Genomic DNA, 15,604 nt, shown 5'->3' with positions numbered 1-15,604 from the left:
ATCACGCTGCCCTCTCTGGAACTCCGTCTGCCGTTCAGACCAGCAACTTACTCTTGTGTAACGGGCTGTGGATCTGGGCCCATAACCCTGTTGATGTGTGTGCGTTGTTGCGTGACACAGCATACGTTACTTTGGAGTTAAGTTGAGCAAGAAACTTCTCAGATGCATTAGATCAGGTTAAGAGTCTTTATTAAGACATTAGGGCCAACAGGCTTAAGAGTAAATACATGTAGAGTTTATTCAGTCACCCCCCCTTCTGGTACATCTCTCTCCAAAGGTAAACACAGAAGACAACCTCTCAGTTCAGAGGCAATATGCAGAAGACACAACTTACAGACTCTGTTAGAACTTTCCCAGTTGCTATCTCACGTTACCATGACAACCGCTGGCCTTGGATGTCTGCTCTCTCTCAGGCCAGGAGATAACAGTTACTTCTCCAAACTTGCAGGCTTTATGGAAAACAACTAGAGACAGTAATGCCTATGGGTCAACAGCCCAACAGGAGGAGGAGGGGGAACGAGAGGATTGGATGGGGGAGAGGGAGGGAGAGACAAAGGAAGGGGGAGTGAAGGGGCAAGAGGGAGGGGATAGGAGGGAGGAGGAGGAGAGGGCAGGCTTGTTCATTTGCATGCTTTTTGAGTTCAGTGGGATTGACTGCTGTGCAATCATGCTTAGGATAGGTGAAACTGACCTGGAGGAGGATCAGGGATGGAGGAGGGGGGCAGGCAGGGGGAGAGGAGGAGATTGGGCAGGTAGGCACTGGTTGGAGGGAAAGCCCTTTTCTTTCCAAAAGGAAAACATTGTGAACAGTATCATTCTTTTGCAGGGTTTCCCCCACCTTTTTATTCTACAGCAGGCACATGTAGCCTCCTGCTGTAGCCTCACTCAAATTTAATCCAAAGTTTTCCCTGGCCACATCCACATCAGACCTTTATTTCACTTTAAACAGTCATGGCTTTCCCCAAAGAATCCTGGGAAGTGTAGTTAGTGAAGGGTGCTGAGAGTTGTTAGGAGATGCCCTGTTCCCCTCACAGAGCTTCAATCAGAGCGGCTGACTGTTAAACCACTCTGGCCACTGGCTCTCTGTCAGGGGAACAGGAGTCTCCTCTCAGCACCCTTCACAAGCTACACTTCCCAGGATTCTTTGGGGGAAGCTATGACTGTCTCAAGTGAAATAAAGGTCTGGTATGGGTGTGGCCCCGATTAGGCAAGCCCATCAGCTGTCAGTCTGGCTTTTAGAACACTGACAGTTGGTTCTTACTGAGCATGTCATGGCTTATCATTGACTCCAGTGCTAAATTTCTTAAATTAATTAAAAAGCAGGCAGGCTTTTTTTAACTTTTAAACTGCAGAAGATGAAAGTTAGAGTATGGGGCAAGGTCAGTAATAGGATTACAGGTACTCTATGGACACTGACAGAAAAAATTCCAAAAGGGGTCTGGTTTTTTCTCTCTCTCTTTACACTTTGAACTCTTGATTCTCTCTGACTGTATTGTGTATCACCATGAAGATTTACAGGGTTGTTAAGCAAGCGTTTCTGAGTTCAAGACTATAAGTTTTGTAAGATTTTGTTTTGAAGTGAGCTTATGAGAAGCATCAGAATGGCATGGGGGTATTTTCAATTTAACATTGCGGAATGCGAGAAATCCACGCTGGCTATAGTATACAGCCGCTCTTGTGGCTGTATAATTAGCAGGGCCCAATTTTCATTGGTAAAAGGCAGATTTTAATTGTAAGGTCTGCAAGTAAAGGACCTATTGTTTTGGTTTCGGTGTGGTATGAGGGAATGAAAAATAAAATATTAATATATTTATTTATTCATGTTAAAAACCACCACCACCACCACCAAATAAAAACATCAAAAATACAATATAGTCTTTCCTTCTAACAATGAGCTGTAGCCTGTATTATTAGTTTAGTTGTGTGAATTATACTTTTCAGAAAATCTCAGAAAGTGAAATATTGGCAATACACAAAATGTTTTAAACTTACTGATTAGTTAACTTGTTAAAAGGCTAGTGACCAGTCTCTTTCTCTCTCTATATTTCCCAGTACTAATCCTCACTAGTGTCAAGATCAATCATTACAAGCCTGAATAAGTAGCTTGGTGTTGATTGCCTTGGCATGTTCCAACAAGTGCTGACAGAGGAAGCACAAGTGTATTGCACTTCCTGTTTCTGCACGTCTTTAGAAACATTCAAAAGGAGAACCTACATATCTTCACTATGAATGGAGTCCTCACATTTCCACAAACCTCTTTCCTCAGGGAAGATGTATAGAGGCCCTTTCTGAACACTGTAGGAAAGGAGTTGGAAGCCTTTTTCAGCTTGAGGGTCATATTCCCTCCTAGACAACTTTCCAGAGGCCACATGCCATTGGAGGGTAGAGACAGAAGCAAAAAGGGGCTGAAGCAATACGTATTAATTTTACCTTTGTACAGTAGGCTTGTTTCTGTGCACACTCACACCCCTTTCTATCCTCCATCCAGGCAAGCTGCACTCATGGAGGATGCAAAGCAGGACCAGTGAGGGGTGTAGCCTGGGGAGAAGAAGAGTGTGGCTGGTAAGTAGGTGTGGCATGAGGAAAGTCTGAACGGCCAGAAAGAGAGGCTTGGAGGGCTACATTCAGCCTCCAAGCTGCTGCAGAAACAGCATGAAAAGAAGCAATGCAGGAAAACACCAGGGGCATTTCTGTCTAAGACCCCTGATTTGGAAAAGGGCCTCTCTGTTTTTTATATGCCTTTGAAGATGGTTTGGAATTCGGCGGCCAGATTGCTGGCTGGGGTAAGTCAATCGGTACATATAACACCAATTCTGGCACGGCTGCACTGGCTACCACTTCGTTTCTAGGCTCAATTCAAAGTGTTGGTTTACACCTATAAAGCCTCAAAATCTCAAGGACCCCTATGAACTGACCTGGACCCTGCACTCATCATCAGAGGCCCTCCTTCATGTTCCTCCTTCACTGGAGGCTCGGAGAGTGATAACACAAGTATGGGTCTTTTCAGTTGTGGCCTCCCAGATGTGGAATGCTCGCCCCAGGGAGGCAATCCTGGCACCATCTTTACCCATCTTTAGACACCAGGCAAAGGCCTTCATTTTTGCTCAGGTCTTTGGCTCTTGAAGTGTGCTGTCATAGATAGTTTCTTTCATTTGGGTTTTATTTTTGTATCTTGTCTATTTTAAAATTGGTTTTATATCATATGTTTTTAAATCTGTTGTTAGTTGCTTAGAGATGATTGGGTGTGAGGTGACCAACAAATGAAATAAATAAATGTGAGCACTGGACAATTTCTTGTTCAGGCAAGGCTTGAAAGCTGTCCTGACTACTTTTGTATTTTGTATTAGGTCACAATCAATAACTTGGGTGCAGGATAAATTCTGAAGCAACACCAGACACAGAGATGTCACTTCCATTGTGGTGGAAGAGCATTGCACATAGAAAGCCAACAATCCTTGTTCATGACCTGTTATCCCTTCCAAGCACTGAACAATTATAGTCCTCAACATTGTATTTATGGAACATGGGATATTCTGTTGTTCATTCCCATGTAATCCTCATTTCGATGGAGTACTTATGGAATATTATGGAAGAATAATATTATGGAATATTAATACTTATGGAATATTAATGGAACATGGCATACTCTGTTACTCATTCTCATATCACCCCTATTTCAATGTGCAAAGTAGGAAAAATGAGTTCTTCCATGACCGTGATGATCACTGTTATGGTTGAAAGGGAGTGTTTTACACCATATGATCTCATGGGACATCTGCATTAAGGAAAACAGGATTTGGAATAAGTTGAAATAATATTGCAGAATACCTTTTGTTCCATGTTCGGAAAATTTTCTATTGAATTAAATAAGGACAACAAACTTAGACCTATCTGTGTTAAGTATCTTGCTTGAACAAGAACCTTGACATGTTACCTAGGTAACTATATTTGAACTTGAATCTAAGTAATTATTCTCCAGATTGAATCCGAGGCAAAATATACATCTGGTCTACGTCCATTGGACACATTTCATCCATGATTTTAATGTATTAAAAGACAAACCTTCGTAGCAAAAGGAAGACAGAACCATCTGTGCTGTCAGCTAACCTCTCTGGTTTAAAATGGTTTAGTTGTATGGCTATTTCCCCCATTTGGGGCATCAGTGTTTTCACACCAACAAATGGTGTTAAAGACATACTAAAGACCTACATGTTCCATTTTGATCAGTTAAAACAGTGTCCTGATTAACTGGCTAGCAGATCTTTTTTTTAAATACAAGTACTTAAGAAAATGCAGGTGGCAAGTGCCATGTTAGAAGAGATCTTTTCTTCCATGTGCAGAATGCCTCTTCTAAGATGATAATGACATTATCATCTAAAAATAGTTTGTTTTGTTCTTATGAACTGTTGCTTTTTCTAATATGCAGCTGTATGCAGATGTAATTGTACTTTATCTATCTAATCTATCATTTTACCCTGCCTCTTAGGGCAAGCCCTCAGAAGACAATTTACCATAAACATTGCTAAAAACAAATCATCTGACCAGGTATATAATAACTAAAACTCAGATGATTAGTCAACTAACAGTGAAATCCTATACAAGTCTACTCAAGTAAGTCTCATTTACTTCAATGAGACCTACTGCCAGGTAAGTGGGTATAGGATGGCAGTCTACCTATATAGTCAAGGGTCAGTGGGGCTTACTTCCAAGTAGACATGTATATGATTGTTCTTTAAACCGGGGATGTTGTCAGGCTACAACTTTCATCTTCCCTTACTTTTGACCATACTGGCTGGGCTGATGGGAGTTGATATCCCATATCATCTGGAGGGCTATATAATCCCTATTCCTGTTGTAAGTTTTCTTTAACTGAGTAACAGCCTTACTTGTAAATGAAAGTAGTGGTAATGAGTGACAACTTCACAAGAAGGGGATTTTAGTTAGCCATTCCTACACATTCTTTCTGTATTACACTGTGAGGAACAAGGCCTTACAGGATATGGGAGTGGTAACATCTGTATCATCAAACGAATTCAGGAAAACAGATGTATCCTCTCAAATATGAATTTATTGTTCTGACTATCATCCATAGCTTTCAATGCTTTGAGATAGCTGGTATTGCATTTCCAAAAATGTATATGAGTAAAAGTTTGTTCAGATGTGAGGTCTGTGGGTAAAAGAAAGATAATACAGAAAAGAAGAAATGATTTTACATTTTCCTGTGTGGCCAGACTTGTGTGTGGGAAGAGATGTTAAAGTGCATGAGGAGATGTAATTATTACTTCAACAATCTCCCATTTAACTTAAGATGAGTGTTGTGCATGGATGTAATAAAAATCTGAGCAAAGATGGGAAAAAGAGACCTAGACACTAGTATAATTTAATTATTCTTGAATATGTAATTGTTTACACAGACAGATGAACAAATACTTAAAATGTCCCCTAACCACATCTTCACACCCCCTTGGTTTGAATATCATGATAACAGCAAGATTTGAGAAGGTAGAATCTTAGCAAAGATTCAAACACACACACATAAGCTCGCTCAAAACTCTCCATTCCACTACACAACTCTGCAGGGCCCTACAGGACATTGGGCCCAGCCTCCTATAGGTTACCGGCACCAGGCATGCAAAAGGAGATTTGAGCAATTAAGGAACTTTGTGTTGCGAATCAAGGAAGCTAAATAGAGACCTTCAGAGTTTAGTCAGTGAAAAGAGTTAAGGCTTTTACTTAAGAATGGCAACCTTAGCGGAACAGCTAAGCATCGACAAACTCAAGCCCGGAGAGTGGAAGCTATGGGAATTCCGTATGAAAAATCACCTGAGGCAACAGAAGCTGTTGGACGTGATTACAGGATCAGAACCAGGAGGAGATGCTTCTTGGGAGGAACAAAGAGTTTGGACTGAGAAACACGAGAAAATACAAGATATTATCACAAAATGCTTGAGTAATTCCTAGATCCCCTTGATCATGAATTGTAAAAATGCCAGAGAGATGTGGTATACTCTTGAATCCCATCGTCAGCCGAACAGCGGAGGGCATTTAATTGCAATGTTAAGAAGTCTTATCAACTTGCAAATGAGGGATGATTCTTTTGAGGAACATCTTACTAAATTTATGGTGTTAATCCAAGGGATAGAGGAAGCAGGCACAGTTTTAGATGGACCGGTACAGATTGCCTTATTTCTTGATTCCCTCCCAAAATATATGGAAACTTTCGTACTAATATTACAACAACAAAATAAGACTCTGAACGAAGTTATTTCAGAAGTTAGGGAACAATTCCATCAGCAGAGTGGAAGAAAAGCTGATGTAAGAGAAGACAGTGTCTCCTCTTTCCTAAGTAAAGAAAGGGCTTCTGGCGGACAGCCAGTCAAATGCAGATTTCGGGAACAAAGGGAATCCAAAGGTGTGAAAGCGAAGCTTTGCTATCTATGTAGTTCAGAAAAACACATTGAAGACCAATGTGATAAGAGACAGATGTCTGAAGGAGGAAGTAAAGGATTTAAAGGGACAGAGAAGAAAAATGCCAAGAGTTTTCAAGTAACTCATGTGGAAAAATGTTACAATGATAAAATATATGTGGACAGTGGAGCAAGTGCTCATTTAATAAATGAAAAAGCTCTTTTTGAGAAATTAACCCCACGTGGAGGATCAGTCAAGATGGCGGATTCAAGGGAGGTGCCCATTAAAGGGGTGGGAGATGCTAAGCTGGTTTGCCAGACTCCAAGCGGCACTGAGGAAATTTATCTCAGGAATGTGCTCTGGACCCCAGGAATTTCTAATAATTTGATATCTGTCAGTGAAGCAACAAACAAAGGATGTAAAGTATTATTTGAACAAGATTCCTGTGTAATTTCTAGAGATGGTGAAATTATATGCACAGCTACTAAGCGAAAGGGAATGTATGAAGTTAATCAAAGTCCACAAGCTAATGTTGTGAAAGGCTGCTGTAACAAGTCATGTTTGCATATGTGGCATAGAAGATTAGGGCATAAAGACATTGCAAAGATTAATACCCTTCAAAAGAATAATTTAGTGAGAAGCATGAAAATTGAACCCTGCCAAGAAAAGGGGAGATGTACAAGCTGTGTTAAGGCTAAAGGAACCAGACCCAGTTTTCCTAAGCAGAGTGAAAGGCAGACTAAGCGCTCCCTAGAGTTGATTCACAGCGACATTTGTGAAATGCCAAACCTTTCAACTGGTGGAAATAAATATATTCTTAGTTTTATTGATGACTATTCAAGATTCACTGTAATCTATATGTTGAAGGAGAAGGGGCAAATGCTTCAGAAACTCAAAGAATATGTTGCAATGGTGACCAATAAATTTCAGAGAAAACCACAGATTCTACATTCTGATAATGGAGGGGAGTACATATCTCATGCTACCCAGCAGTTTCTGCGTGAAAATGGGATTGAGCATCAAACCACTGTACTCCACAACCCAGAATAGAATGGAGTCTCGGAGAGAAAATTCAGAACCCTAATTGAGACAGTGAGATCCATGCTGGAAGATGCTAATCTCCCACAGAAGCATTGGGGAGAGGCAGTGTATACTGCCACCTATCTACAAAATCGTTTGCCAACAAAGGTGAATGGCAACAAGACTCCATTCGAGTTATGGTATGGGCGCATACCCAGTTTGGCTCATATAAAGGTGTTTGCATCAAAAGTGTATGGTCACATTCCACACCAGAAGAGAACCAAATTGGACAACACTACAAAGGAAGGAATCTTCGTTGGATATTCTTCAAAACAAAAGGGATACAGAATCCTAAATCCCAAAACAGAAAGTATTGAAATCCAAAGAGCTGTCTACTTTGATGAAGGTCAAGGTGCATTCCAACCAGAAGGGGCACCACTCCAAGACTACAACAGTGAAGAAGATCAAGTAGAAACACCATACAGCACTACAGATTACAGCAACATGCCAGCACTGGAGGACAGTGAGGAATCAGAGCAAGAAGGGGAACCTGCACAGCCAGAAGGGGCAGCAGAGAGTCCTGTACCAAGACTCTCTAACCACACCAACAGAGGTGTACCTCCACTGAGACTGTCCTACCTTGCAAGAGCTGATGAACTTCCAGAGCCAGAGACCTGGAAAGATATTGAGGCCTTACCCAAAGCTGAAGCTGAGAGGTGGAGGCAGGCAGCCAAGGAAGAGCTGGAAGCTCTACACAAGAACAAAACTTGGACACTTACCAAGCTTCCTCAAGGAAGGAAAGCTGTAGGTTGTAAGTGGGTATTCAAGAAAAAGCCAGATGCTGAAGGAAACATTGAGAGATACAAGGCAAGACTAGTGCCCAAAAGATACTCTCAAAAGTATGGACAAGACTACTATGAAACCTTTGCTCCTGTAGTCAAACATACAACAATCAGAACTCTCCTAAGTGTTGCTGCTGACAAGAAAATGCAGGTGGAACACATGGATATAAAAACAGCGTTCTTGCATGGGGAAATAGAAGAGGAAATCTACATGCAACAGCCACCAGGTTTTGTAATACAAGGAAAGGAAACCCTAGTATGCAAACTGCAAAAGAGTATCTATGGACTGAAACAAGCTGCAAGAGCATAGAATGACAAACTGAACCAAATGCTCTTGAAACAAGGCTATAAAAGAGGTGAAGCAGACCAATGCCTATATAGCAGATTCAAGAACAACAAATGGACTTATATTTTGATTTATGTAGATGATTTACTAGTGGCTTATGAGAATCCACAAGACAAGCAAGAGTTAGTAAATAATCTAAGCAAGGAAATTGAAGTGAAATGTCTAGGCGACATCACATACTACCTTGGAATACAAATTGAAAAAGAGGACGATGGATCCTTTCTTCTAAATTAAAAACAAAAGATTCAAGACCTTCTTGAGAGTCTAGGACTGAAGGATGCACATCCAGCACCTACACCAATGGAAGTAGGATACTTGAAACCAGACCAGAACAATCAACCCTGGGAAGACAACGAAAGGTACAGACAAGCTATAGGGAAACTCCTGTACATCAGCACAATAACCAGACCAGATGTGGCGGTAGCAGTGGGATACCTTTGCAGAAAAACCAGCTTGCCAAACAAGAAAGACTGGGAAGCAGTCAAGAGAGTGGCAAGATATCTGAAAGGCACTGCAAACTTACAACTAAAGCTATCAGCTACTCGAGATCCTAAACTTCTAGGATATGCTGATGCTGACTGGGCTGGAGACACCAAAGATCGTAAGTCAACCAGTGGAAACTTGTTCTACTATGGGCAGTCACTTATCTGCTGGACAAGTCGAAAGCAAGAGACTGTAGCACACTCATCTACTGAGGCTGAGTACATATCAGCTGATGAGGCATGCAAAGAAATGCTGTGGATACGCAAGCTTCTACGAGACTTGGGCATATCTGAACCAGAGTCTATCAGAATACTTGAGGACAATCAAGCTTGCATAAGTCTCATGGAATCAGAAGGGCAAAGTTCTCACATGAAGCACATTGATGTGAAGTTCCACTACCTAAAGGATATAAGGGAGAAAGGACTTCTAGAGATGACCTACTGTCCAACAGAAGAGATGACAGCTGATGCTTTGACCAAACCATTGGGCAAAGTCTGACACCAGAAGCTACGAGGCAAGATGCACCTTGTAGAATGAACCAAGTTCTCGTTGAGAAGGGGTGTTGGAATGTATGAGGTTCAACTCCAACTTGTGGGTTGAGGCTGCATGGGGCTAAAGGCGTAGCTAGAGAGGAGACCTCTTGGTTGCTGGGCTACACCTGTCCTTTGATCTGCTGTCTCTTCCTTCCTGCTTTACTGATATGCAAGGATGTTGATCTCAGTTCCTTCCCACCTTCCCAGTGTCTTTCTTCTTTCTCGAGAGGGGAGCAGACATCTTTCCTTTGTCTCTCCTCTCAACCAGCATGAGGGCAGACCCTGGGACCAGAGTCTGCTGCTCCAACGTAGCTAGTTAGCTAGATCTAGAACTCTTTCCTATCAAGTATGTACTTCCAGAATAAAGTAGTTATTTCTTATTTTAAAGCTTAAAGTCTCTGTCTGACTAATTTGCAGGGAAGATAGAATCTTAGCAAAGATTCAAACACACACACATAAGCTTGCTCAAAACTCTCCGTTCCGCTACGCAACTCTGCAGGGTCCTACAGGACATTGGGCCCAGCTTCCAATAGATATTGTACCCGAGTTTGTTTTCCTGTTTTCTTGTTGTGTCTTTCTAGATTGTAAGCCTGAAAAGGACTGCAATTTCTCTCTCTCTCTCTCTTTCAGTGATCTATAAGTTACTCGGGGAGCCTTTTCTGGCTGTGGGATAAAAACCCTTTAAATATATAATAAATAAATGGGCCATCACATATCTAAAACCACAGATAGAATGTTTGTGTCTCTCTCACAGTGCTTGTCAATGAAGTCTGTTCACACATTCAGCCTTTTTCTGTTTTGCCTTCCACATGCAAACATGGCTCCTCCTCCAGAGTTTGACACTTCTGCCAAGCGGCATGAAGGATGATAAAGGAGACTGAAAGAATGTTGGCAGTGGTCCTGCTGTTCAGCACCAGCAGATAAATATATGTTAGGGCTTCTTTATGTTTGGCCTGATTTCTCACCCTTTCATACAGACACCATCCCTTCTGATATATGGAGAAGAAATAGATTTGATTTTGCAAAACAGGGATTTCATTAAAACAATCTGAAAGATGCTGAAAGGAAATGGAGCAGCATGTATAAGTTGAACTAGCTTCTTCCTGGCTATACTGGAGGGGAGGGATGCTGTTACTTTAGCAGTTGCAATAAAATATGGTACTTGTGCTCGCAGCTGCCTCTGCATCATTGCCCGGTACCCAATCCCCTTCTATTCACATCTAGAATGTCTCCCAGAAGAAATAAATATTATCATGTAGAATTCCTTTAGGACAACCTGACAGAAGTTAAATAGAATCTTTTGCCTTTCCAGAAGCAGCATCTTCACGTTGCCATCATTTCGTTGTTCACTAAAATATCAAGAGAATGAGCAATCGTACAGCATTTTAACAGGAAATACCCAGAAAGGCAATTTCTTTTAGAATTTCAATGAGCTGCAGGCTAACATAATCTGCAGAGGTTGGGGGGCTGAATATAAACTGAATATATCTTTTTTATATATCTTTTAAAACAGAAAATATACTATCTGTAACACCAACCCTGCCCACTACCAGATTTTGCTGGTTCTTGAAGCAAATTCTAATTCTTTTCTCTATGGGGGCTATATATTAAAAATACATTCAGATAATGGTACACTGTCTTAACAAGACAGGCAGATACTTTTATTAATATGCCTCACAGTGCTATTCAGTGGAACCTTAAAAACAACTGATATTTATTATTTGGCACAGAAGAGGAATTTCAGGTACCAGAAACTATAATTACAAGATTTCACCCTGTTACTCTGCCAAAATTGCCTAGCTTGGTGTCCATCAGTTACATTGTCTGCAGATGCAAACATAGGAAGCTGCCTTATATCACATCAGGTAGTTTGTCCATCCAGCCTAGTATTGTCTATGCTAATTGATAGTAGTTCTCCATGGTCTCAGGAAGAGTTCCTCCTCCTCATCATACTGGCCTTGCTAGGAGCTGAATCTGTGACCTTCTACATGCAAAGCATATGTTCTACCACCAAGTGACAGTCCCTCTAGTAAAACAGTAAGAATAATTAAATGCAATAGGATGGGTGAAGCCAACTTGCATGGCTCTTACACAAATATTATCCCCACATGCTACAGTCTTATAATCAACGCAAATACTTTTTCAGTGGACAGAAGACAGCTACACATGGTGACTTTTAAAACCTCCACATGTAGACTCTTTCTCATAGAGCAGCTGAACCCAGGTACCTGGGTACAGAGTAGCATGTGAACAACCCCTATGAGTAACAGTATCAAAATCTTCATGAAGATCTAACATTATCAAGATGGTGCAATTACTTTCTAAGTGAAGACTTTCTTTCAACACTGCATGTAGAATCTGAGTGACAAATCCAGCTTGAAAGTCAGGATGGCATAGGTTCAACTTGAAAATAATGAGATCTAGGTGCCACATGATGCAGAATGACCAGCCATTTTACAATCTTTTCAAGAAAGAAAAAAATTATGTTAGTAGATCAGGGAGTCAACTAGAGATTTTAAAACTATAGCGTTTGTTTGAATTGAGTCAGTTTTGCTGTGAGGACAAACTATGGTTTGGACATAGTAACAAGCAACAGTTACTGCAAAACAGGAAGTGAAGGAAGAAAAAGTATATTCTGATAGGAGGGACTGTGTAAGCACAAAGCTCATTCACAATAGCAAAAACATGGCCTGTCCATGATATCAGAATCAGACCTAATTGTATGCTTCCTATTTCATTCCCTTGTAAACCAAGTAGACCTCTGCTTGTGATTTAGAGAAAGAGGAATCCTGTTTCAGGGAAAGTAAGGTCAGCATGCTCTTCCATGTTTTAGCTAAGACTAAGCGAGACTTGGGTATGCATGTCAATGATCAGTTCACCCCTTCTGTTTCTCCATATTTTGTGCTAATTTTGAATGTGATTTTTTTCCAGGCCAATGTAAAACTATCCAATTAATTTTGGGCCTAGCTGTTTGATAGAATGCTTTGAAGAAGGGAGAAGAACCTGGGCTTAAAGAATGAATTTTCATATGTATGAGGAAGTCCTCCAGAACAATGGACCTGGTAACATCAGCATGATGTTGGAGACCAGTTCATCAAAGCCAGGAATCTGCAGGAGTAAAGCAATCAGTTCTTCAGTGAATCCTGTTTTGTTCCTAAACATCAAATACGCTGAAGATATAGGAAACAATTCTGCTACTCTTTTGTCAACACACATAGTGGAAAGGTTGAATGTAAGCAAAGAAAAAATGTGGCAAATGTTGAACTTTATGTTTGAAAAAGATTTTGATTCCTCACAATCTCTGATCCTGAATGGAAATAACATGAAGTCTTCTGAATAAATACTTTATTGGGAAGAGGGCAGCTTTTAGCATCCCCATACTGCAAATATAGAAACGAACCTATAATGTCACCTGACTCCATCCTCAAATCCATTTAGGCCCTATGGAAAGCCAGCATGGCATAATGTTTAGAGTGCCAGACTAGGATCTGGAAGACCAGGGTTCAAATCCCTACTTAGCCATGAAGCTCACTGGGTGACCTTGGGCCATTCACAGGTTGTCAGCCTAACCTACCTCACAGGGCTGTTGTGATAATAAAATGGTGAGTGGGCGAACCATGTATACCACCTTGAGCTCTTTGGGGAAAAGGTGGGATATAAATGTTTAATAATAATAATAATAATAATAAATTGTAATATTGCTGAAAGGGAGCAAGATACTATTGTGCACCATCCCAGTCTCCGAGCACTAAGAGATCTCCAGGGGTCCCTGTGCTTACCCAGTGTTTGGTTTCTTTGGAAAGAAGGTCAGCGGAGACTGTGGTGTCTTTATGAAATATGGTTTATTTATTTACACACATTCCAACCTGAGCTTAAGATGGAGGGGTTCAAAGCATCAGCAGACCAATAGATCTTGCTTTTCCATCAGGCTTACAGGAGGCAATCTAAAGCCATGGTGCAGGGAGCCATCCTCTCTGCGTGTCTCCAGTTCCCAGCCTTTCCTCAGACTCACTAAAAAACAACAACAAGCCTCTCTTTTGGCCGCAGGAGGGGGGGCTCTCCTGAAGAGTTTTAATAACAATAGAATCTCCCTGGTCCATTCGTCAGTTAATGGGCACTTGATAGATCCATTTGCCCACCTGGCCACTCTATTAGATTAACAAAAGAGACTCATCTGAGCAGCAGAGCAGTTTTTTCACTCCAGGTGCAGGGTTTCAAATCAGAAGCTGGAAGGGGTCTCATAGAAATAATCTATCTCAACCCCTAAACCCATAACACTACAAATAACCTGGAGTTTTGTCTGATAAAAAATAAAATAAATTACATTAAGGATATTTTGAAGATGAATTTGATTTGGAAAGGGTGTGGGTGTCATATGAATAAATTACTTTTAAAAGTTTTTAACCCCTGCTAGGTTTTGTAGCAGAATTTTCATGTATGTCGCCAAAATAGTTCTTTCACTAAGGAGCTTTCCCTACACTAATCTGCTTAGTCAAAATCTCAGGGTTCTGCGTATGTATGTTAAGTTTGTAATTTCAACTTTAGGCACGCAAAAATGTATTCCAGTGCTATCATTGTTTTCCTCTCTTTATTCGTCAATGGAGTGACTACAGTAGGTGACTGCTGCTGAGGCAAAAAGTGATGAGCAACTGCTGCTGAGCTTCTGCAGAAAGCATCTGTAAGACTTAGCATCACAGAACATCTGCTCAGATGGGCCAAGACTGCTGGCTCAAACAACCCAAGTTGAAGCATCAAAATGAGGCCAGACTGTCTGAGAGCTGACAGTACTATATGTACAAATCTGTGCTAGAATACACTGGACTGCATTTCTACTTTAACTACAAACACCTCTGATTCCAGACTTCCAATAACATTACTAGGGTACTGTAACATGAGGTAGCCAACAGTGGTGCCCTCCAGATGTTGTTGAACTTCAACTCCCATCATCACTGACCATTGGGCATGTTGGCGAGGGCTGATGGAAGTTGGAGTCTGACAACATCTGGAGGGCACCACATTGGTTACCCCTAGTTTAAATAAATATCACCTTCAAGAATGCCACTCTTCAATATGGCAATTTTTCTTTTTGGCCACGTTTGCTACTTGTCAAATGTACTATGTAAGAGGGAAGCTGGTAGTCGGTTTTCTATTTATTTTACGAAGATTTCCATGCAAATACATTAATGAACTATCACACTGCATTGCTGAAAACCGGGATGTACAATTTATGAGCAGCAAAAGGCGTAAGGATATGTCAATTACTTGCTATACAATCTGGAAACTCCACGTGAATTCAGTTGGTAGAAACTGAACTACCGTATATTCCAGCGTATAAGACGACTTTTTAACCCAGGAAAATCTTCTCAAAAGTCGGGTGTCGTCTTATACGCCGGGTGTCGTCTTATAGGGCGGGTGCTGAAACTTCCGAGCCGGACTGGAGAAACTGCGGTTGCCGCATATGGTGGGGGGAGCTCAAAAATGGCCGCGGACGCATCCCCGCCGTATGCGGCGACCGTATGAAAGCAGCAAGGGCGGCGCTGTACAAGTATGGTAGAAGAAAATCCACTCACCAGGATTCATGGAAAGAAGTGACTTAACGCGGTCCCGATGACTCCTGAGGACTGCAGTGAAGCGGCGCAGGCACGCATGTGTGAGATTTGAGAGGCAGAGAAGGAGGTAATAGGATACAAGGGAGGGCCAGACGGGTGAAAGAGGCGTGTTTGCGCTACCGCTCTGATAGTCTTGGAGACAGGGAGGGCTGGGCAGGCAGTGAGAGCTGACCAATCCAAGCAGGCTTTGTATACAACAACCAGCCAATCGCCAGTAAGGTACATCGCTTGCCGTGATTGGCTGGTTGTTGTATACTGGGTACCACATACAGTACAGCACCAGTATCTGTACCTGTTCATACAGTATAGCACCAGTACATACAGTACAGTATACAAATGTCCAACAGTCAAAACCCCATCATG

General features: G+C 41.4%; 1 long non-coding RNA gene across 1 annotated transcript in view; it reads left to right on the top strand.

The window, feature by feature from the left end:
- The window catches only part of LOC133382740 (uncharacterized), a 101,674-nt gene extending 99,114 nt beyond the window's left edge, over positions 1-2,560 (top strand). Inside the window, exon 14 of the long non-coding RNA XR_009762082.1 lies at positions 2,489-2,560. This is a non-coding gene — a long non-coding RNA (uncharacterized LOC133382740). The remainder of the gene's footprint in view (positions 1-2,488) is intronic.
- The last annotated feature ends 13,044 nt before the right edge of the window (positions 2,561-15,604 follow it).

The sequence above is a fragment of the Rhineura floridana genome, chromosome 1 (assembly GCF_030035675.1).
Source record: "Rhineura floridana isolate rRhiFlo1 chromosome 1, rRhiFlo1.hap2, whole genome shotgun sequence".
Taxonomy (NCBI): domain Eukaryota; kingdom Metazoa; phylum Chordata; class Lepidosauria; order Squamata; family Rhineuridae; genus Rhineura; species Rhineura floridana.
This window is presented reverse-complemented; position numbering and strand designations above follow the sequence as displayed.